Source organism: Poecilia latipinna, unplaced genomic scaffold (assembly GCF_001443285.1).
Source record: "Poecilia latipinna isolate Pla-1442-1.1 unplaced genomic scaffold, P_latipinna-1.0 Scaffold508, whole genome shotgun sequence".
Taxonomy (NCBI): Eukaryota; Metazoa; Chordata; class Actinopteri; order Cyprinodontiformes; family Poeciliidae; genus Poecilia; species Poecilia latipinna.
This window is the reverse complement of record NW_015113124.1, coordinates 329,276-354,412: the sequence shown is the minus strand read 5'-3', so window position 1 is coordinate 354,412 and position 25,137 is coordinate 329,276. Positions and strand designations below refer to the sequence as shown.

General features: G+C 39.6%; 1 long non-coding RNA gene across 1 annotated transcript in view; it reads right to left on the bottom strand.

Annotated features, from left to right (window-relative positions):
- Positions 1-290: 290 nt before the first annotated feature.
- Positions 291-25,137, bottom strand: part of LOC106952343 (uncharacterized) — a 41,016-nt gene continuing 16,169 nt past the window's right edge. Inside the window, exons 2-4 of the long non-coding RNA XR_001425964.1 lie at positions 5,618-5,685; positions 1,851-2,001; positions 291-812 (exon numbers count right to left, since the gene is read on the bottom strand). This is a non-coding gene — a long non-coding RNA (uncharacterized LOC106952343). The remainder of the gene's footprint in view (positions 813-1,850; positions 2,002-5,617; positions 5,686-25,137) is intronic.

Here is a 25,137-nt window from a genome sequence, read left to right as displayed (position 1 = left end):
AAATAGCTGCCATCTCCTTGAACGCTCTCGCTAGGGGATCGTCCGTTAGCACCTGTAAGACACTCTTTAAGATATTTTACCACAAAACAACTCTTCAGAAAACATCTCCTACTCTAGCACCTACCCTGTGCCAAATGCGCAAACATCCATGAAACGTATCGAAAGGTCAATGCATTAGTATTGTTTTTTACTCAAGGGCATGGTGAGTCACTAAACAAATTGAGCTGAGCAGGTAACTTTATTGAATAAACTTCCAAGATGACCCAAAACCAGACAACTGAAAAATCCCAGCTGGTGTTGGAGAAAGGGGTGCGTGAAACCCCTAAGCAGAAGCATTTTTATCTTAGAATTTGACATGTTAGAATGCAACGCAAGATTAATGAATCTAACATCATGGAATGTGAAAACAAGTAGCTGTAAAATAAGACGTGGTAGAATTAGCATTATGAGAAAACAGGGCATTGAAAGAAGTTAAGGAGCTATGCTTGTGTTACAAACTCTAAATCTGACTTAAATCAGAAAACATCAGGGTTTCAAGAGCAGATGAAGTGGTGAAGGATTCCATCGTTATGGACACACACATGCGCGCGCGCGCGCACACACACGCAACCGCACACACTGCATTGGTGTGTAAAAATGTAGTTCAACAGGAAACAGTTTCCAGCTGGGTTGTTCTACTCTAGTGAGAAAAGCAGAAAACGTACCGGTTGCACCGAGGTCAGGGTGATCTGGACACTGCAGAGTTACCGATTCCCCAGCCGGTGTCTCATTCCAGCACAAAAATCCGTCCCACATTGGAGCGCAGAACAGACCTCAAGAGCCAAATAAGTGTAATTATAAACACATACACTTTGCCTGTGTTTTTCATTGTGTGTGCTGACAAAAAAGTATGACCCAAAAAGACTCGGATCACTTGTGCTTGACCACTGCCATCACCACCAACCTTCTTAAAAAAAAAATTATGCTCTCACCTTTGCAAAAGTATTTCAATTCAAACTTTTTTTTTTTTTTCTTTCACCAAAACCAAAAATGTTTATGTATTTTCTTGGATTTTATGCAAGTAGTAATGCTCAGCTGTGAAACAGAAGGAAAACGGGCCTCAAATGGGTTCGTTAAAGAACATCAGCATCATCAAGTAGGATGTGGTTTTAAAACAACATCCCAAAGGGAAATGTTCCCACATTTAGACGGGACCACCAAGACACTTTGAATGAGCTGTAGTTATTCTGCCAGGCCACTAAATGGCGCTGTTATTTTTTTTCATGTTGTCATATTCAGGCGCTTTTGACCCTCAGCTTCTGCCTGATGGTAAATAGCAACCCATCTCTGTCTCCTATGAACAAACTGCTCATGTAACACATATATTCTTTATCAGAAATTGTGATAAGCTGAACAGGTCAAGTAGAACAACCCAGCCCAATGCTATCCGCCATTGTTTTTGTCGCTATCTGCAGAGTAACAGAAAAGTTTCACTCTTAGACCTGGTTTGAAAAAAATGCCGGCGTGAGCGATTCCGGTCACTGGTGTTGTGCAAACGAACGGCCGGATTGCGACAAAAACGTTAACGTTTTTATCTGAAGAACGATTCGGTGTACGCGTGCAGGGCCTAAACCCGATTCTGAATCTGTGGCAAGACTTGGAAAACTGTGTTCACAGACACTCTACCTAATCTTATTAAGCTTTTATGCAGGGAAGAATGTTTTAAAAAAAAAAAGCTGTTCAAAGCCGGTAGGTGAAATTCCAGTGGTTTGTGACAAAATCTGAATAAAAATTCTAGGGGTATGAATTGGATTTGCAAACCACCATTTATCTGTCACAGTCTCTTGAGTGGTTCGGTGTTTGCCTCTCACCGGTTCTGTTTTCTTGGGCATCTCCTTTGGATGGCTCGACACATCTGTGTTGACCTTGGCTCGGCGCCTTCTCACTCTGTCCCATCCCGGTGCTCTGTCCGGGACTGAGTGATGTGTCTGAGATTGTTCCAGCATCTGCTGCCTCCCTGAGCTGCACAGAAAAAAAAAAGAAATCAGATATGTTCCCCATTTACATTCCCACCACAGCCAGGAACACGATAAAGTGTAAAAATCATCTTCAGCAGCAAGCGGGGAGGTCTTCAAATGTTTCACTTTGCAAAAAAAAAATAAGCTTGAATAAAGATGCACGTCTTTACAAATGATGGCATTTTAAACGGAGGAAGTGCATCTGGAAAGTTCATTGGAAGCCGTTCTGATCACAATTTCTCTGATTTCAAGTTCTGGTTTCTCTCCAAGTGTGTGACTCATTAAAATGTGTTTCGGATCACACAAAAGAAGTTAAGCAGCGTTTTTTTTTTTTTTGTTTTTTTTTTTTTTTTGTTTGGTTGGTTTTTTTCCTCCAAATGAATCATATCTTTGCCCTATTGTTTGTATTTGGAGGTAGAAGTAAAATCAAAAGGTGCTGTATGAAATGCTGATTCGATCGTGCTGCTCACTGAGGGATAAAGAACTTATATTGGTGTGACTTATCTTAATCTTACTTTTCTGGGGGAGCAAAATCTAAGCCTCTCCAGGTGCCAGGCTTATGCATTTGCATTTCATGAATTGTTTGAAGAATTTAAATACTTTGCCAGGATCATGTCTAGCTTTTATCACAATCAAGGAGTTTCTTTAACCCGACTCTTTTCAGAGGAGCCAGAGTGACGTCCTTACCTCTCTTGACACACACAAAAAAAGCTCGAAAAAGAGACAAAAAAATAGATAAAAGCACCGTCAAAAACAGGATGTCCCATGTAGCAGTTTAGCAGCCGTACATATGATGTCACTCCAAGCATTGAAGTAAATGACGTCATACATACGACCACCAGGCTACCACCAATATCAGGAAAAAAAAAATCTTCCTTCTCTTTAAAAAAAAAAAAAAGTTGTGTCAGGCATTTCTTCCTTTATTATTACAGCGTCTTATTCCTCCTGAATTAAATAAAAACAGCATTTAAAACAACATAAAATTACAATCCACAGTAACATTTGCATTCGATCAGATCAATGTTCCAATGTTGCACCCGATGTTGAAACAAGTTGTTAATTAAAACAGTGAAATTAAATTTATAGAGAGAGGGAGCTAGGTCCATTAAAAAAAAAGAAAAAACATTAAACAAAATTTAATTAATAACTGAAAAAGTCATTTATTTCCATTGTTAGGTTTAAACAGAAAATGTGTGAAGAGTTATTTATATTTTTTTTTTCTTCCTGTTAGTTTTAATGATTATTCATTTATCAGCAAGGATCTCAATATCTCATGATTGCTTTCCAACAGCTTGAACTCTGAAACGCAGACTCTAGCTGCAGTCCAGACCCGACAAATCTGCTCCAAAGTCTCAAATAGGTTCTCCTTTAAAGTTCTCCCAAGGCTAGGGTTATTCCTTCCACTCAACTTTCTACTAATATGCTTGGATAAAGCGCTCTGTGAACAGGTTTATCTTTATTGTTGACCTTTTGTGGCTAATCCTCCCTGTGGAGAGTGTCGGTGTCTGTCAGCTGAACATCTGACAGTCGTCCCTATTAACGTTTAAGCCGTAACACAACATGTAATTTCTATTACAAAGCTGTTGTTTTTTTTTGTTTGTTTTTTTTTTATTTCTGAGAAGTCAAACTTTGGGTTTTTTTACTTGCTGCGAGCTGTAATCGTTAAAACGACAGCTCCCATATCTTATTGTGTAGCCCGTTCACCGGGACATCCGTGACGTTTGATTGCACCACTCCCGTCAGGTTCCATTTTTTTAATGACGAAGCACGGCAAAGTCGTCCCTGCATGATTTGTGGTTCTTCTGTGTGTTACGCTGGGATGTTTTACTGATGATTAGAAAAAAGTCCATTAAGCTAATTAATGCCATTTCTCAAAGAGAACACATTATGACTCAGCCCCATAGCGGCGGTGAAGGTTGAGCTGATAGATCTGAAGATTTATTCAAGAAAAAAAATAAAGCCTTGAGCCAAACGAAGACGTGGCTTAATTTAATAAATACATACTATTTACAATGCAACAACAAAAATTACATATCAAGAATAACATACACCTTTCTCAATAATCACTGGAAACATCTTTATTTGCATGGCAGCTATCAAACCATTTGTTACCATTTTGACAATGTGTTCCAAAGCTTGAAGGCCTTCTTACCATCAACAACATTTACCATATCAAAATTATTAATATTCCAACCAGTTAAAATAAATATACGCTGGTCAAATTAGAAGATCGATTTAAACCTAACTCTTCCAGGGATATGCACAATTTTGGGCTCAACCTATCTGTTGAGTTGCTGATTTTTTTTTTTTTTTTAAACAACAGTATCATCTTCAACTTCCTGATTTAATTCCACTAGACATTATGAACACACATGCAGGTTTTCAGTTTAGCTAAATTCATTTGGATGTGGTCAGTTTTGGGGAAAAATGGGGGCAAACTGTGAAATGGCCTACATGGCTCACAACACTGGGAGGAATGGTCCACGGGGAGGACACCCTGTATTTTTAAGGAAAAAGGAAAAAGACAGTAATTCATATCCCTGGTTTTTTTGCACATTTATTCTCTGAATCTTACGTTTTTATCGTGCAAAGTATGGTAAAGATTTTTTTTTTTTTTTTTTTTATCATCTGGTTCAAAATCTAAACTGTTCTACAGTTTAAACCTGAACCCGACTTTTCAACACAAAACACTGAATCTTTCAACACATGGATACTTCATTTTACTTTTAATTTTGAAAAATAAACAAAAACATAGACAGAGGAGGCTGGCTGTAAAAATTAAGAGATTACATACATACAGAGAGCTGCAATTGGTGAATTTCTGCATGTGACTGATTTAGAATAAAAACAGGTGGAAATTGCCCATCCTGATAACAACAAGATGCTGGAAATAAGTTGGTTTATGCTACACCTTATAGTGTTTGCATAAGAACATGCAGTCAAATGATGAAGACGTTTTAAATCCTCAACTGACTACTAATAACACAATTATGCAAACTGTTAAATTATTGTGTAAGTTTTATTTACTAAATAAATTATGCCACTTTACTTTTGTAGTCATTTTGCAGTAAATAACCGTGATACAACAGCATTTATTCCAATATATTTTACAAAACAGAGGTGAACATTTAATACCAGCACAGATAGTACCTTTTTTTGTGCCTTCTCTTTGGTAACTGCGGAGTGCTATTTTAATGACGATTTGGCTGCAATTAAGAGTTTCAAAATGCAATTTCTGCCCACAACACGAAAACAAATGAATGCGCCGCAATCGCAGCATGGGAGTTTTTTTTTTTTTTTTTTTTTTAAATCTGTGTCGATATCAGAACCTGTACGCCCAGGCACTACTCACACAAAAACAACAAATGCACTCCCGAGTCATTCATCTTTCAGTTTCTCCAGCCAAGCTGAGCTAATTAAATAGCCCAAATCATAACGGTGAGTGGAAAGCAATCATGAGGTATTGAGATTCTTGCTGATAAATGAAACCATCCGACCAAAACATATTGCATCTCCCTTTAATGGAAATTGAACGCTCTGCACATGTGCACGGGATATAAAATAGGAAGGGCTTTGAGGACTTTGCAAAGTTAAATAATGAGAGCCGAATGAAAGCTCACCACCAGAAGAGACCAAACAATCCACAAGGAGCCTGCAGACCTCATATCGTCCGCACACAGATAAGACCCTGGAGGAAGAACAGAGAAACCTGTTAGAGAAATAATTTATCTGCAGTGAGATGACTGAGAAAAAAAAAACAAAACAATGCTTTGTTATTTTTTTATTTTATTTCAGATCTCTCTTGAGAGAAAACATCCACAGAACCAGTCATCAGAAATGGAAAACACTGCAGCAGAACGAATGCAGTTTTTGGAACATCTAACACTTCTCTGTGTGTATCTATAAAGCAGACACACACACACACACACACACACACACACACACACATATGACATGTCGATCCATACATGAAAAGATAGCATCTCATAAGTCAAGTATGGTTGTAAAGGAATGAAGAAAAAGTCAGACGAAAATAGTTCGGCCCCATTAATCGTGTGCAGAGCCTCTGCTTCTGCAGAAACGGCAAAGGCATGTGGGCTGAGAATTCACCTCAGGACTTTCACTTTGGCTTACAGAGAACCTGCTGGAAGCCTCGCACTCCAGCATCTGAGCTCTGAGGACTGCCGATACTCGGTCCAAACACCGTCACAGCGACTCGACATGCAGACTGTTCAGCAGTCAGACATGGGTGAGCAAAGTCACAAAGTTATTGATAGTATTTCTCTTGGCAGCAGTGGCACGCTGATGGTAGGCTACTTAGCTTTAAGATGACAAATAAACCTGGTGCAGCATCTGCCAAGAATTCAAGGCGAAGGGTTTTCATCTGCAGCCAGGGTTTCTGTGAATGTTACAGTGTTTTCCTTATGTCTCTTGTGACATTTTCCTAAAATGCAAAATTGGACATGTTGATGGAAAAAATCTATCAAATGTAAAGTTGTTGTTTGTTTCTTTATTTATTTTTTTGTACGTCTCAGTCTCAAGAAAATAAAATAAGTTTTCAAAAAATCCTTTCCAATATTCTAACTTTTAGACATTATTTTATTTTTTATTTTTTTAAAATGACATTTTGGGAAAGTAGATCCTTTCAACCAGTGATAGGTTTTTCCAAATTTCATCTAAAAACACAAGTGAAATATTTTGAAAAATGTCTTCTAAACATAGCAACATCAAATTACAACTGAAATTGTCCCGAGCAAATCTCCAAAGCTCGCTGAAAACAACTGCAGGTATTTTTTTTAAAACAATTTTGCTAGTGTTTAATGACCATTTTTGAGACTTTTATGAAGCTTTATGTTCTTTACCAGGGCGGTAAAAAAAAAAAAAAAAAAAGTATTAATTCCTGGGTATTTATTCCTGAAATTTGACAAGAAACACTTTCAAATTTTGCAGAACTAGCATATAGATATGTAATAATAAAAAAAAAGAATCAATCGAAGTCTCAATCAAGTTTTAACAATGGATTTAAACTAATCTCTATCCATTTCAATATTGCACACAGATATTAATCTGCAGCACAGTAATTTTAAACAGACAGGCTGTGATGGACTCATGTTGGTGATGAATCAGAGAGGGACGCATAATAGGCTTGTTTACTTGAGTTCGACCTGCGCAGAACCATTTAACGGAGCTCCAAGCACAACTAATGGCGCTTACATTTGTGTTTGACTTTTTTTTATAGAGTTACACAAGTGATCAAGAGTTAATAAGACGGAAACAGCTGCAGGTCGAGCTCTGTTTGGCCTGGTGCATGATGGGAAATGTGTCCTTTCACCTTCTCAAAAGAATTTTCAGCTGCCTCTCTTTACCAGCTTCCTGAGCCAGACGAAAGAACGATGTTTACACCTAGAACTACTGAATGACAGATTTTGAAAATAGGAACGAGACCCCCGTTTCATTCGGCGTTCCAACTCTGAAATTGCTCGTGATTTATATTCATGATCGTTTCAGTGCCCGCAATCATAACCCACAACCGATCTTCAGGCCAAAACAAAACTTTAATCATAAGACCAAAAGTAATTCAGTGTGTTACAAAAGATCAGAGAGTCATAGAGAGAAACTGATATGCAAAGATAACACATAAGGGATATTTAGTGCTGATCTTTTTTTTAAAATTAAGTATTCAGCAAGATGCCACTACCTCAGCTATCCTCACTCCTGGACAATCTCTCACTGAGACTCACAGTAAATGCACCAAAGAGCCTTTATTGCAGCACCTTCCTCCAAGCAGCTGTCACTTTTATCAACAAGCGACACACACAACAGCACACAATTTTCAGCAGCAGCCATCAGGGTGTGCAGTGATATCAGTGCCACCTCTATCTGAGTGCAGTCACCCTTTAAAGTTAATTTCCTGTTTGGACTCAATGCAGTAAATGCTTGTTTATGTCTAGTGATGTTCTCTATCATTGGATTTAAATATTCCTCTGGTCTTGTCATCCCCCCCCCCCCCACCCCTTCCTTTGTGTGTACTCCTCTTATGTTTTTGCTGCAGTTATGTAAATTTCCTGCAGGGGAGCAAATATTATTATATTTAAAGGCAAGGGAAATGAATGGATGGACAATCTCCTCACAGGGAAAAAGATTTTCTGAAATCCTTTAACAATTCACCGCACATTAGTCAATTCTTAGCTGCAGGCAGGCAAAGGATTTTGTGTAAGGTGAATTATTTGGCCTCTTTACAGACAAATGTTCTACATCTCATGAAGTATAAAATGCAAACCTCATGAAGTCCATATAATTGAATGCGAGTGACTAATTCTGTTCAGTTTGGTCTCACGCCGAAAGATGAAAATTATCATGCGGCTGAATTACGGAGCTAAGTGTTATAATGGTTTGCAATTACACAGCCACCAGAAAGAGTACCTGTAAGGGGGGATAAATCCTGCACTTGGCAACAGTAAAAACTATGTCTCCTATACTTTTGAGCAATTACTTATTTTCTAAAGGTGTCATGCACCTAGACATTAAATGTATAAAGGCTGAGCTCAGGCTGCCGCACTCAGGGCATCAGATCTTTGCTTTGGTGGTGACAGAACTGTGAAGTCAGCCTCTATCGGGTTCCGACATTGGTTGCTATTAAATCTGTTTTTTTTTTTGTTGTTGTTGTTGTTGTTCACTGGAACAAATCTGGTTATTAGTTTGCAAATGAAAAACTCACTTTGATACTTTTCTTAAAGTTACCGCTGATTACAACGTTCAAAATGGACGCTAATCCACCCCTCCGAATTTGTGTTGTTCAGACGACAGTGGCCTTTAACTCAACAGTGGGAAATCGAAAAGTTGCTATGACCACAATGAACCGCGTGCTTGCATCCGAATGTGGTTCAGAGGTGGCACGAGACGAGTGACACAAGCATTACTCTCAGCGTTGTTGTTGTTGTTGTTGTTTAGGCTAAATTTGAAGGGGACCTTTAGTCAAATTTGAAGCATAATTTTTTTTTTTGGTGGGGGTTAAATACAAACCAAGGCTGGTCAGCCTTAAATAGTCATAGAAAATAATTGCTCCGTACCTACAGATAGCACAAACAGCCGTTCACGCGCACATTTGTACCGAAGTGCAGCTTAGAGTCGCCTCTGAAAATCCCTTTAATGGACACAAAAGGTGAGCTCCATATTGTTTAGTGGTGATGTAAGATTATTAAAGCAGAAAGGCTAGAAATAAATATTTTAAATGCTTGTTCCATACTCTCCTTGAATCAGACTTCTTGACATTAAAGATCTGTCTCAAAAGTCTGACTGATCCATCTGTGTTCAAAGTTTAAGTCATTTATTATTAATAATTATGGGTGCAGCAGTAAATAACAGTCATGTTTTTTTTTTTTATAAATTAAGAACTTATAAAACCTGGATTTCATTCATTCATCAAAAATAATTTATATTCTACTCACTTACTTTTAAAATAAAATATGAATATATTTTAAGATATTTTAATAATCTTTATCCAGTTTGCCATGCATTCATGGTTTAATTGTGCTTTATTAAGCTTTATTCTGTCTGCAGTTACAAACATGCAAGTGTTCAAGGTCCTGTATGCCTTTAGCAGGGATTAGTATCTTTATCTAAAAAATTAAGAAGCACATAACATTTCAACATCACAGCACAAGTTCATGCTCTTTACTAAAGAATCTGCTTCTCACCTGGAACAAGTTCAGAACAAGCTTCACACAGTAGCTCCACATGTGACCTCTAACACAGACCATACGGCTGTTTATGGGTGAAAAATCTCTTATATACACCCCCTACACACACACACGCACACACACGCACGCTCACACACGCTCACAACCCATCCCACAGAGACGATGAGCTAAAACAACATAAGTAAGGCCGTAGAGCAAAGTAAACCAACGTTCAGCACTAAAAGCTACTGAAGACGAGGAAGGTTAATCGTTTACAACACGGATTTGTAAAAGTCTGCTTTAAAATTAATTACTGCTTAGACTCCAGGCCACTTTGAAATTCCTGTGTGATTGCTGACTAACTGAACAGATATTGTGGGTGATTGAAATAAAATGTTGACAGTCTAGCTTTCAGCACGAAATGGAAAAACCTTAAGCTAAAATGGAGTTGTGAAGCATTTTTGTCGTAAGAAATTTAAATATGTCATCGTATGATAATCTCTGCTCTCTCTCCATCACTGAAACTGTTTGGAACTAATTTTGATAATGTGACAAAAGGCAGTGAAAGGCTTTTCAGAAATAATCATTGGGTACCAGAGGAGTGTGTTGAGTTTCAGCTTTTGACTGTTTTTTTTTTTTCCTTTCATCCGTCATGAATTCATCAGTCTGGTAACATCAGACAGGACTGCCTGTCAATCCTTTAGGTAGCGGTCGCATGCGCCAGAGATCAGTGATGGAGGAGGTGCCGGCTGAACGAGATTTTCTGTGGATTTCCCACTGATTCAACACATACAAGCTCTGGCTCAGCAGCCATTAGATCTGCAGCCACAAACGTTACCGATCCCAGATCAGGAGGATTGGCTTGACCAACAGACACATTTCAGATCTTAACCACAAAAAGCTGCTGCGTCAATTTCTCCTGAGCAGAAACACGCTTGCACCGTTCTTCAAATTACTTGATCAAGCAACAAAGTCAATAGCGTATAATTAAGAACTATTTAAAACAAGGCATGTAGGTACCGGTGCGAGCCATTGCTTCCCATTTATGTTATTTGTAAATTTCTCAATGGAATTATATTATTTAAGCATTTTTTTTTTAATTACTACAGGCCAAATTAATTTAATCTCAAATGTTTGCTGATTATCAGCGGTAATCAATTAAAATTTCTTACTGTGAAAACAAAAAAAAAAGACTTTTCAAAATGTTATCTAAAATGTATATGTTTAAATAAAATCTTATGTGATCTTCAAATTAAACATTTTAAAGTCATATTAAAATGTGACCTAGGTATGAATCGACCTTGATTCATAGGCATGAATCAAATCATCTAATCAAATCAAATCAAATCAAAAATTTTATTTGTATAGCACATGTCAGCAGCAAGGCATTTCAAAGTGCTTTACATCATTAAAAACAAAAACACAGAGTCATGTAACATCGAATAAACTATATTCAATTAATCTAAGCATCTAAGTATAATGTTTCAATTAATAATAAATTAATAAACGGTGCTGCCATCTTCCCATTCTACTGAAAAGCAAGGCAACGTACTCATTCAACATTTAATGCTTCTTAAAGTACCAAAATTTGAACCAAAAAGGTTTTTCAAACATTTTCTTTGGTCGTACTGCACGGCAAATTCATGTCATTAATGTCGGTAGGTAAATCTCGTAAAGCGTCATGTTTTCCTCCACTCGTTAAATTTGTATATAAGTCAAGTTCATGACAAGTCTGTCCAACGGATTAGTCTTCTGGGTCGGTGGTGACCTCCAGGCGATGGAGGTCACTGGAGAGCAGGTAGCAGGTTGAATTGTATTTTTTTGGTAAAATCAAGGTATAAAATCTTGCGTTTTATCGATAAAAGTCACTTTAGTGGGTCAATAAGTATAAAGTACTTTTTTTTTCTTAACTAATTAATCTGAGGCTAAAAGTAATAAAAAATTATGACAATTATCACTTGTTTAAAATGAGCTTTTCGCCCTCTTTTCTCCTGACTTGTAGATTTTGTTCTTTGCACTTCTCACCCCATTGATAAATTTCCAACTATCCAAGACAAATGCCCTGATTTTGTCATTAATCTGCTAATCGCTTGATTAAATGGGGCAAGTACATATTTTCAACCTATTTGTCACCGCTGCGTAAGGTGCTGCGGTGAGGTGTTTTTTTTTTGTTTTTGTTTTTTTTTTTTTTTCTCCATTTGTGCAAAATCGCACACGATAGGCTTGTGGGTTGCTGTGAATCACTTTTTCGAGAGGCCGTGTTTGTTTGAAGGTTGAGGGGAAACAGATAAAACGAAGAAAGCAGCAAAAGATCTGCATCTCGACTCGCTCTTGCTTTTATCGCTTTGGCGTAAGAATACCAAATACTCTTCTTTCCAATTAAGGTAAAAGAGAAGGGAGCTTGTGTTGTTTTCTCTCTCTCTGCTTCTCTTCAAGCAAACCTAGCTTTTCTCTGCATTCTCATTTCCTCTCTGGTCTATTTTTACCTCCATATATCTTTTGCTACTATAATCTATTTCCCCCCTCACCTCATTTTTCCTGCATCTCCCTCATCCACTCCCTCCTGTCTTCGCTCCAGCTCCCTCTTCTCCCGGCATTCCCTCCCTTTTTCTACAATCTGCCCGTCTAAACGCTCTGCGTTCCTTCACAGTACACTTACTTTTTCCTTCTTATTTTCGGCAGCGTTTTCTAGACTTGTCTTCCTGCTGAGACTCTGTTGGAGGATTCCAGCAGACCGAGCAGTGAGCACATCCTTTAAATAGGTCCTTGCTGCCATATATTGTCTTCAGCCCTTCTTTCCGGGTTCCCCCTTGGTGACATGTCCTACAGGATAACCCTAAACCATAGGATGAAATGTGGTTTTCTCTTTCTATAATTTATACCTGGAATGATATTTCATTAACCTTGGACAGCATTCAATAAGATTTTTAAGGTCAGTTTTGACTTTCATATTTTTGTAAATTTATTGCTAGTCATGCTTCTTCTCCGCATGAAATAACCCCTCACTTTCCAAAAAGGAATATTAAACTCCAACATGTTTGAGATACTCCTCAGCTCTTTTTACTGACAGTAGAAATATAATCATTTGCCTCACCTATCGACTTTGAAGCCTATGAATGAAATGTGTTTTTACTGCAGCAGCATAACGTCACTCTTGAAAATGTATCTATTCAAAAGCAATCTTGCCACCACAGATGATGGTAAGGTTGGTTAAAAAAACTCCACAAAAAAACTCACTTTTAGTCAACTACACAGAGTAACAGGATAGTCAAGTCACCATAACAACCATTCAGGGGCTTTCTGGATATTATTTTGAAAGGCATGTCAGCAAAAAAACAAAAAAAAAGAACAAATACAAAGAAAAAAGTCTGTAAAATGCTACTGAGATTTTATCTGCTCTGGTCAGATTAGATTCATGATCACCTGTAGGGCAGCACACACACTCGGTGGGTTTGATGAGTAATAAAGGATCAATATGTCCTGCCCCTATTAAGTATGATGGAGGATCTGTGATACTGAGGGCTTGTTTGTCTGAGAACATTGGTGTTGATCCTATCAGTGTAATTGCTTTCTCAGCATGTCTCCAGGTTCTGCAGAGGTTTGGCAATTTACTCATTTGATTCTGGCGCCAAATAAGGGAAGCCTCTACAATATGAAGCACATTGGTTTTGGCGTTATGTAATTTGTCCCAAGTAGTCCAGTGGGGTTGTGCAAGGAGGCCTAGTCAAAGATCCCCTTTTCCGTCAACTCCAACTGGAGTGTGATAAATCACATTCCTGTGATCTCGGCTGTAGATGAACACCAGTCGACAGTCATTGTAACGTTGGTTCTTTTTTAAGTGGGCTTTTCTTCTAAATGCCCTCATACAACTTGTGGCTACCCAGATTGTTCTATTCAGATTACAAACTTTACAAGGTTTCCATAAAAGCCTCCTAAGAAACTGATGCAAGTGAAATTATTATTTTTTTTTTTTTTTATCATTTTATGACGGCTCCCCCAAAATGTCAACATTTTCATAACTGCTGTGATTTAACGCATTGGGTTGGGTGTCTGTTTTATTATTATTATTATTATTGTTTTTGTTGCGTGTTGTAAAGAATTAAAGTTAGAAGCATGAAAACTGCGCTCATTTCAGATAATTATAAACAACACATCTTTTGATTCCTAACAATGTTGCAGAAATATGATTCACTCTATGCTAATTGCCTTGAGTAACATGTTGCAGAGTCGCTGTTTTTGAACTCATCGACTCTTTGCAGCCAAACCGTCTAAATTGGACGATGAGGAGTCGAGGAGACGTCGTTACCAGCGAGGGAAGTCGTCTTTTGTCCGCCCGCCAGACAACCAACGAATGTGCAGACATGTAACGGGTGTGAGACCAAACAGGTTGTGACAGTGAAGCTCACCTTCATAATGAGTAAACAAATTATGATGCAACTGAATACACAAACAGCCAGCGCACTGTCTGAACTGATTAGACTGCCATCGTTTGCCACATAATTTTGCGACTTGTAATTGCTTGCAAAAAAAAAAAAAAAAATTAAAAACTGTTGTATTTGTTACTATCAAATGAATAACTTATTTACTGGTGCAAGGTCTCACCAGTAATAATAACGCATGGGAACCTTGAGTGCTCCGGTGCGCCAGATGTTCATAATGATACTCCTTCTATTAAAGCAGAGTCTCCCAAGCTATAGGCAAAGCAGTTGATTTATTCTCAATCTCTAATGGCCTGACATGATCCCACACACTTCCCTTGCTAGGCCAGAAAGAAATTAAATGAGCGTGCAGGGCAGGGAGGAGGGATTATGAAGGCAGATTAATAATGGAAACATAGACTGCGGAACTAAAAGCCCCTTCCGGGTGTCTGTCCAACGCGGCGACTGTGGTTCAGTGGAAAGTGGCTGTTTTGCATTTGGAGGATTGGTGGTTTGATCCTCAGCCCCACCGCATGTAGAAGAGTCCTTGGGTAAGACCCTAAGCCCCCCGCTCGGGCCTTAAAATAATTACAGGTGTGTAATTGTGCACTGGAATTCGCTGGCCACTTTATTAGGTAGACCAGTTCAATGACACATGCAAATCTACTAATTAACTAGCAGCGTCCCCTGTACGTTTAGCCATTAAGACAATGACAGCGATTTCACCTCTGGTGTCAGAATCGGGAAGAGACGGGAATTTAAGTGAGGCCAAATATGTTGCTGTGTTTGGTGCCAGTCGCTCTGGTCTGAGTGCTTCAGAAACTGCTGATCCGCAGGGATTCTCGTGGACGGCCCATCTCTGGGCTTTACAGCACCAGGCGCCACTCCTGTCGTCGAAGGACAGGAAACAGGGCAGGATCGTCGATACTGGACGAATCAGTTTCAGCATTAAATGGTGCAAAGATCACGAATTGAAATTGGCAGATCGGAGTCTAAAATGGGAATAGCAGATACCGATATCAGGCAGGAAAAGCCTGATCTGTGCATTTCTAGCTTAAATCATTTTAATAAGATGATAGAGAAAGTGGAGTGACCGGAGGTTCCTTTGTTTGATGCCTGCCTGAAGCAGATTAATAGTATTTTAAGACAGTTCATTGGAAATACTTGTCAGGAAAAAACAAAACAAAACATGTTTTTAAAGCCGTTGATGTCTGATTGGTTTTCTCAGCAGATAACTTGACAAACTGGTCGATTAATACAAACTTGTTACACATGTGTAACTTTCTGAGCATTATGCACTTGAATGGTTATAGTTGGTAATATTGTATCTGTAATAATCAATATGTTATATTTCAGCAGCATTAAAAAAAATAACTTTTTCTATTACATTTTCTATAAAAGCTATTCCATCATGTCATATATTTTCCTTTGACGTTTTGTGGAAATATCTTGAAGCTGTGATATTTTGGCCAATGTTATCATTTTGTAAAAAAAAAATAAAAATAAAATAAAAAACCTCAAACTCCTTAGAATGACTGAAAAGCACACTGTAAGAAACCTTTATGAACCCAAATTAGATCAAAATGAGCTAAATCGACTGTATGCAGTGGATTATTCAGCAGATTTTCAGGCACATAAATTTAATCCGCTGCCCACTTGTCTGCTCTGAGGCATGTTCCCTCCCTTCTTCCACTTTTCTCCCACCTGGCATTAAACGTCTTCCTAGCACAAAAAGCATATATCACGTAATATTTGGAGTTGTTCAGTGTTGGCCAAGCAGACTGATCGGAGCCATCTAACCATTTCCTTCCCTGGGCTTAGCTGTGACAACATGGAACAAATTGTAGCCCTTCTGAATCACTCCGCAGCCCCAACAACTTAAGCGCTGGAGGACAGCTGTGGTGAGCAGCGTTGGGAGTGCCATGCATCTTAAACATGTTGGAGTCAGCGTCTCAAAGTGAAAATATGTGTATTTGCAAGGTCTTCCAAAATAATTTGTGTGTGTGTGTGTGTTCCTGCTATGGACAAAAAAAAAAAAGAAAAAAAAAAGAAAAGTGCGACCTTTGTTTATGTGTGGGTCATTTTCTGTCGGGGAATCTACTTAATACCTCTAGATCAAAGAGGAAGAAGGCCAGGGCTTAACAACAGCCAAGAAGAGAGACTTTGACAGCTGAGAAACGCTTGTGTCGATTTTAAACCAATTACGACTGCAGCTACACTAACATGATATTAGGGCAAAACACCAAAACTCTAATTTGACAAAAAAAAAAAAAGCTACAAGTCTTCCTATAAAGACATTACAAAAAAAATGTAGCAATCAGAAGTGAAACATTGTCAGTTTTGCAGACGCTCAAGCAACAAAAGAGCGACGCTGATGATGATTAGAGGTTATATAACTCCAACTGATTTGCATGCAGGTTATTACTTTACTCTAAAATCTGTGTCTCAAGGGTTCCTGCTGGCTTTTCGGTTCAGTGGCTTGTGAAGCACATCTATGTGATCCTGAAATGTCCCGCAAACTCTCTGCCCCAAGGGGAGACGCTGCACAAATAAGAGAAGTTTCTACAGCTTTGGAAAAGTGTCCGACCCCCCTTGACCGTTTTCCCACATTGAATTTACATTTCTGAATTTCACCACACATAAAAACAGTTCTGTCCCGACTTTGACTCTAAAACAAACTGCAAGAACGGCCGAACAAGGGTTGCAAGAATTTTTGTCCATTTTGGTCTTGAAACCCTGGGGGGAGGAGGGACAGCGAATTCTTGTAGAATATGTGCAGCATCTGCACAGCTGTCCTGCGAAGGTCTCAGAGGTTTCATGGAGAACAGTGAGTGAACGGCGTCAACTGGATTAGTTGTAGAGAAATCTCCAGCAGGAGTTTATAAAACCAAGATTTACTCTTTCTAATCTGAAAACTGAAAGAGTGAGACACGACTGCAGGTGGCACACAAGGCGCGGTTTTCTACGGAAGCTAACCGGGCAAAGAGAACTTTGTGAGGAGAAGCGGCGAAGCAGCTCGTGGTCACTTTGGAGGAGCTGCGGAGACCCACTGACAACTTTCTCCACAAGTCCGACCTTCACAGAAGAGCAGCAAAATGAAATCAGTTGTTCAAAACAAAAGCGTGAGTACTGATCAAAGTTTGTGTTGGTCTTCCACTTACAATTCTGATTTTAAAAAACGCATGTGGCGGTTGTAACGGGGCGACATTTGAAACACTTCGGTGGTATCAAGCCACCACAGAGCTCCTGATCATATTATCCTCACGTTTGCTAGGATGCATCTTGATTTCACATTGCAGCGCAAGATGTTGTCATTTCCAATAAGAAAAAAATGCAACTCAAATGTGTTTGCGGAACTTTCAAACATGTCACATTAGTCACTGATTAATAATCCACCCCGAGGATAGCAATAAACAAAAGACTTTGTTTATGAAGGCAAGCTTTGCTCGGACAAATGAGCTGGTCCCTCTGTGGCGGTGACATCTTTCTTCTATTTTTCTGTTTACGCCCTGATACAATTAACCGGAACTTTACACCAAGAGTCTGTCAGAAGCAGTATGAGCAGACTCAGGCGCTTGCCGACAAATGGGAGTAAATGGAAGGTATTTTCCAGGGATAAGAGACTTTTCATTTGGCACCCTCTCCTCTCCTCACCTTTTTCATTTCCTCTCAACTTTCACCGACTGGCGCATCTCGTCTGTCACCCAACCCGGTGAGACTTTTGTACGTCTCATTTCCTAAAATGAAACCGTAGAGGACAGGCGGCAAATGCCGGATGACCTATACGCCAGCGTTGGGTTTAGTGACACGGCGAGGAAAACTCATTTTATCTCAAAACACGCGGTCAAAGAAATGAAAATATCATCTGATTTTTTTTTTTTTTCCCCCGATTTTCTGAGTTTTTGTGCCTTAACGTGAAAGGTTAAAATAAAATAAAATATCATTCTGAAGTGGCCAACAAAATATAGCCCGATAGTAGGGATCATCTAAAAGTCAGTCTGAAGAACACAGTGTTGATATTTCCTGTCCAGCTGGCGGATGCAGTTGATTGGAGGGCAGCCCCGACCTAACCTCGAACTCGCTGCTTATCAGGGACAATAAGGTTTCCTATAGATTCTCACTCTGCAGAAACAAATGTGAAGGTCAGTGCGATGTGACTGTGTTGTTCTTGCTGAAATGTTCCACAACCAGAGTTACTGTCTGCAGTTCATCGCGGCCTTTTGGATATTAATCACCTCTGTTTTATGTGCCTCTGACCGAATAATTTTGGTAAAAGTGGTCAATGGTGAACATTAATGAAACTATCATCACTTCCATTGACACCTCTTATTAGTCGCCACTGAATCCTTTAAGAAACTCTGTGCAGAATAACAAGAAGTCCTTTTTGCAGCTTGATTCATGGGTCCCAAATTGCAAATGAAGATGTACGAGTACTTTGATAAAGAGCCCCATGTCCAGCGCCACGACAACCACACTTTTCAGTGTATTAAAAACATTGGTTTGTGGGATAGACTAACACAGAGCAACATCTAGCAGCGAAGTGGAAAGAAAGTGATGTATGGTCATAAAATCTTTATCGGTACTTCGTAGAAACAACTTTTTTGCGGCAATCACAGAAATCTATTTTATCAGCTTTGTACATCCAGTAACTGAAATTGCTGCAATTTTGTTTTTTTTCTTGAAAATGTGCTCAAGCTCTGGGAGAGGCGATATCAGCCCTTCTTAGTTGAATTTAGGTTTGGACTTGGACATAAACATAACATCTCCAACTCTCAGCGTTGCTTTTTTTTATGTTTTTTCCAGTTTCCAACAGGTTTTTTTTCCCGTGATCGCCCCACGTTTAGCTCCAATCATCTACCCTCTGAACTCTGAACAGCTACAGAAAACAACAACGTCCCTCTTGCATGACTCTTCCGCCACCATGTTCCAATACTGGCATGGCGTGAAGTATGCGATTTTGCGCCACCCACTGTGTTTTGCTCGAAGGCCAGAATGTTCAATTTCGGTCTCACCAGAGCACATTTATCCAAATGTTTGCTGTGACCTCCACACTTGGCTTGTAGCAAACTGTTAACAGGAAGTCTAATGACTTTCCTTTAACAATGGCTTTCTTCTTCCCCGCTCCAGATTTGTGGAGTGCAAGGTGTTGACAGATTCTCCCACATAAAATCTGGATGCCTTCTGCTCCTCCACAGAGCTACTGATGGCCGCTTGGCTGCTCTTTTGATTGATGCTCTTCTTGCCCGGCCAGACGGGTCAGGCGGACACCTCTTTCTTAGTCGTTTCGAAGCAGGGAAACTCTCCACTTACAAGGAGATTCTGCAGGCAGCTAACTGCTCTCACTTTCATTAAAATAAAATGCACGACGTTGCTCTGAACACAAGAATTGCATATTTCATCAAAATGTTAATTTAGAGTGAACTACTGGATTCTGAATGCACAGTTCTGCTCAAAACAAACGTAACTGCTTGGTGGCTGTAGCTTAAAATCCACCACACACAAGTAGATTGATAGTCTTGCAAATTTCCAAAGAAAATAACAATCCTCCATCTATCACTTCCCGGGAGGTTTTGATGAATTCTGCTCGACATTCCCTTTTCCTCGCACAGGCCTTAGAAGCTTTGCTTTGCAGGCTTTGTACAAGTTAAAGACTATTTCTACCCACCACGTCGAGAGGCATCGCAAAATGAAAAAAGAAAGAAAATGGAAGTGTGAGGTGGAAGTACTCTGAGCAAAGAGACACGATACAGCTGCAAAGACCAGCTTGGAGAACCATTAGCAGAGAAGAGGCGCTACAAATCAACCACACAAGATAACCCCACCACTAAATCAAGGGTGGCAATCAAACAGTGAATTGATCTCTGAGGGATGAGATCGGGAGCCCAGAGGGTGGACGTCCACCGAACCTTATTTTTCAATCATAAACTCCGACAAGACAGTTTAAAGTGCGTCAGACGGTAAGGGCTTATTCAGATGGAAAATGATAGGTGCTTATTGGAACGACTAATAGCTCCTGGATGTACACTGGTAGAGTGGAGCAAACACTGCAAAAAAAGAAAAAGAAAAAAGAAAAACAATCCAGCTGGGTGGGAGGAAAAAAAAAAGAGGAGGTTGACAGAAATATAGCTGTTATAGCAGCCACGGCCAAAACACAATAGAGAAACAGCACGGTAATTTCAGCTGAGAGGGCATTGCTAACCCTGCATGATCCAAAAAGAGTTCAAAAACACTGACAGCAATGCACAGGCAGACACATCTAATACATAGGAAAAGGCCTCAGTTTCTGATCTCGGTCTTCTTTACAGTCGCGTTCTCTTAATAGGATTATATTAAGACGGTGTGGATGCATATTTTTTTGCTAGAAAGCAATCGTGCGAGCGCAGCTTCTCCAGACATAAAGCCGATACTGTGCAACCTTAACATTAGTGGCATTTCATGCCAGCAGGGTTCCCATTCACAACGAAATGGATTAACATTTAAAACAGTTACTCAGAGGAGGAAATGTGCAAAAAAAAAAAAACTGTGAGCGTGCATTCAGGTTAAGATGTGGACAGAAAACAGCTAATGGCAATCCTTCTGTCTGAAGTGCACAGAGTAACAACAAACAGGTCTTGCCGAGTCCATATCACTGAAATAAGAAAAAAAAGAGGGATTGCAGTTTTTCTTGCTCTCTAATTCACAGTGTTTAAAGGAACAATGCACCATTCTATGCTAATTCTCATTATGTAGGATGGCCTTGTTTAGGTGCGAATGTTCAACACGAACAGCTCCGAAAGCTTCAAAACGTATTACAAGTGTTACGAATGAGCTGAAACTCACATGAGCGGGAAAAACAAAGATATGTTCTACAAAAGACTCAATCAGTCGTAAAATAGTGTGACATGCAGAGACTTACTTATAAAGAAATAGCAGCAGCGGAAGCTCAATATGCAGGTCGGCTGTGACAAAAACAAAATCTGTCTTGCACTCTACATCCATTTATTTTTTTATAACCTGCTTTTCCATCATCTTTGCTCTTTGCGAGTTTTGCGCACACACCCGACACAGCAAGTCACCAAAACGGAAAACAATAATCACAGGGAAACGTGATGGTGGTAGCATCACTGTGGGTGAAATCACGACACGGTCAAAATACAAGTGGACACCAAACTTTCAAGTTTCTGATAGACAAACTAAGATTAAGAAATATGTTGGGGTTTTTTTCCCCTAATTTTTTTAATTAACTTCACACTTAACCAAATGAGATTATTGAAAAGTCGTTAGTCCGAGCGTAAACATCGAGATCAACGAAATAACGACTTCTCCAGAACAAAGTTCAACTTTCGGCCTTGCCAGAGCCCAGAGCTACATCTGCAGGGTCACACCGAAGAGGACTACGGGGCAAGAGAAATCCTCCCAATCAGATGGATTCAGAGAACTTCAGTGTGGCACAGAACAAATTTCACCAAGTCAGGATATGAGATACTGATAGACTCCTACGCTAGAGGGCCGAATGATGAAACTGCGTGCTGTTGGGGTGGGGAGGGGGGCTGATTACATTGGAGACATAAAAAGTGAAAATTAAAATCATCCAAGCCGGCACCATAATTTCCAGAAAACCAAGCAGACAGTCAATTTGGGTTTCTTACGCTAAGAAAAAATAATCAGCCGCAGATCTATGTGAGTTTTCAAACTAATCTCCCCAGACTTCTATTATTTGTTTGGCACAGGCAGAGCAGCATCAGCACCAGCCTCACATACGACCACAGAGAACAAACTGCTTCACTGACTCCAGGCAGCTGTTCCACTCAATGTGAACGCCGCCGACGATAATTACAACCATTTCACCGGCATATGCTGAGGGGGGGGGGGGGGGGGGGGAGCTTCAAAAAGTTTAGAAAACAATGCTGGAAGTTTGGATATTTAGCAAAAAAGAAAAAAAAAAAAGAAAAAGTATGACCTTGATAGAAAGAAGCAGAGGATGCCAGACTTTAGAGCTGCTGTCTGCACAGAATTACCTGGAATGGGACCCAGCCCACGCTGCGATTCCCAAGTCATTAACAGAAACGAGATGATTTTTATTGTCCCTGAAGAAAGAAAAAACAAAAAAAAAAAAAACACTATCAAATTTCATCGGAGAGGATGGAAACGCTGCGCAGACACGTCCATTTGCAAGCTTCGACGCTTTATCGGGTATCAGTTTCTGTCAGCATTTACTCAAAAACAGGTTGCCACAACCCGAGAAGTGCTGGCTGTAATTACACAACAATAGCATATCTTGCAATCTTTTCTGCGGTTCATTGATTCTACATGGTTTAAAGGTGTACCGTCCTCTAACGTCAGCCTCATTTTGCCTAGTGCTTTAGTATTTTCCCCACATCGTTTGTAAGGCTAATTCCCCAGTGGCTGCTGGTTAAATGTGATGTCAAATAGGGGATAAGTTCCTCGGCACCCTATTGGTCATGCCCTGCCAGTAGCACCGCATTAAGACGGCTTGAGAAGAGCAGAGACTTCCAGCTGCAGTTCAGAGAGACGATTAAAGCAGAAATCAAATGCGTTTCATGTGCAGGCAGCCGGGCCCGCTTATCTTATCCTTTCCAAATGTTTTCATTAAAGGGCGCAGTATTTCCACAAAGACAAAGTCATTAAAGTTCTAATAATATCCTCCTGTGTTCCTCTAGTTTGTCTACACACACCTCTGTCCAAAGGTAAATTTACCAGAAAGAACAGAGAACTGTGGCTTTTTTTTTCTTGTTTATTACTATATAAATAGTGAATAAAAGAGAACATAAAGGAAAATCATACATGTTTAAGCAGTACAACAGTCCTAAACGTACAGCAAATATAGCTGAAGAAAACATTTCTGTCCCTTAAACGTTTCTTCTATTCTTGTCTCACTTAACTGATGTAATTATAATATCAGATAAACTTCAGTTAATAAAAAAGTTTTCCAGGGATTGAATTTACCTATAAAGAGAAAAAAAATCTATCAAGTCTAATCCAGCCCTATTTACCCTTCCCGAGTAAATCGATGAACTAAGGTTTTACCAGATTGTTGAGTTCAGTTTCTCTAATAACTCTCATGTTTGATGACTGTCAAGCTCTTAAAATCTAGAAATCAGCTGTAAGAGACCCTGTCTGAGAGCATGACGTATGTAAACAGACGTCACGTTTTAAAATCACCGACTGCGGCATGTTTAAGTTGACGCCCACCTCCAATTGCCAGATTAACGTTAACAAAATTGAGACGCTGCTTACTGCCAACATTACTAAGTACACCTGACACAAATACCATCACGGCACAGAAACCCTGGCTGATGGGGGAAGATCTACAGGTCGCTGTAGAACCGGCGATGAGATCAGCAAGAGCCAACCTGACTAGCAAAGAGGCAGTACCAGAAACCCACCATTTCACTCATTGACAGCAAAAGACACAAGGAGACTGTAACAGGGACAAACGCACCTCATCACCAGTTGGAAAAGCTCAGCAGTGCTTCCACTTCCTTCACAGACTAAGAAGAGCCAGAGTGTCAGTCCCTAATCCTCAAGTCCATTTTCTACTTTTTTTTCCCCAGCGAACAGGATCAGAGACCGGTGGCAGCATTCTTGGAAGAGTTTCAAAGCCCAACCCAACGCCGAGCATAAAAAACACAAGAGAGCGCCGTATTTGCAGCGATGTAAAAGCAATCACTGTCAGTTTACCACAAACACCGGGTGGCAGCGTTTGTGGCAGCTGCTGCCACAAAGTGTCTCTCCTGATCACAGATTAGTACAAAGGAGCAATTAATTTTCACACGCAGCCACGTCGGGTACCTTTCATGCTTGGCAAATAAAGTCATCATTTTGAAAAGTGATGTATTTCCTAACAGAACTACTAGATGGCTTAGATTGAAGCATATTTGTGTTTAATACTGGCCCAGTCAAAGTCCAGACTCCAATCTGATTGAGAGTCAGAGGCAAAATATTGAAAACCAATGTTCACAGACAAGTCTGTTCAATCTGGCTGAGCTCGCGGCTGTTTTCAAAAGACAAAGAGGTTGAATTTATTTCAACAAAGACAAATCCATACCATGCCTTTCAGATTTTAGTTTGCTAAATGTGCTTCAAATCAGATTTAATTTTATTTTCACGAGTGTGCGCTGATTTGTTTTGGTGTATCACAAAAAAATCCCAATAAAACAGTCTAAGGTTTGTGGTTGTTGAGTAAGAAAATGTGGAAGACGTCACTTTGCAAGGCATTGCGATCAGTTATGCTTTACGATCTAAACGCCTTCAGGGCATTTTATTTTTTTTTTAAAGTCGCTACGCTATCAAACACTCGACAAATGCTTTGAGATGCAAGCGGTGTATCGTCAAAGTGATGGATGTTAGGACTTTAAAACGATCTTGTCATGTCATATTCCTACAGATCACATCAGAACAAGCAGAAAACACTTGGACTCGGTAATTTATAATTCAGAAAGTGGGAAAGAAAGTTTAAGAGGATTAGGGTTAGAGGCTGAAATTCTTGTTTTGTACCATACACAGGGAACGTGCGCAGCCAACTTTCCTCATTTAGCGCACACGCGCACACACACACACACACACACACACACACACACACACACATGCCCCGACACACATCAAACCTTGCATACATTCACAGAGGTGAGTGTCTCTGTCGCCCATTTCCTCTCACATCCCATGTTAGGTACCATTATCTGTGCCATGCTGATGGGCAACGATTTTCAGCCCAGGGAGAGAATATGGCCAGCTAAGTACACTGCAAATTGCAGCCACTATTAACTAATCAGGGGATGAATGTGCATTGATGGGCCTGATGCTGTGCACTACCACTATTACAGTCTGCCTTCATAGTAAACCATTAGCACTATGGGGATTGGGTTTGAACATAAAACGTTGTGTTTCCATCATGCAAGTTGATCTCTAGGATTTTCACTGTAAATAAAAGAAAACTGAATGTGTATTCATTAGGTTAGTCAAAATTGTCTCCCTGAGGAATTATTTACATGTTTTTTTTAGTTATAACATTTTATCATAATAAAAAAAACATGTTTACACTCT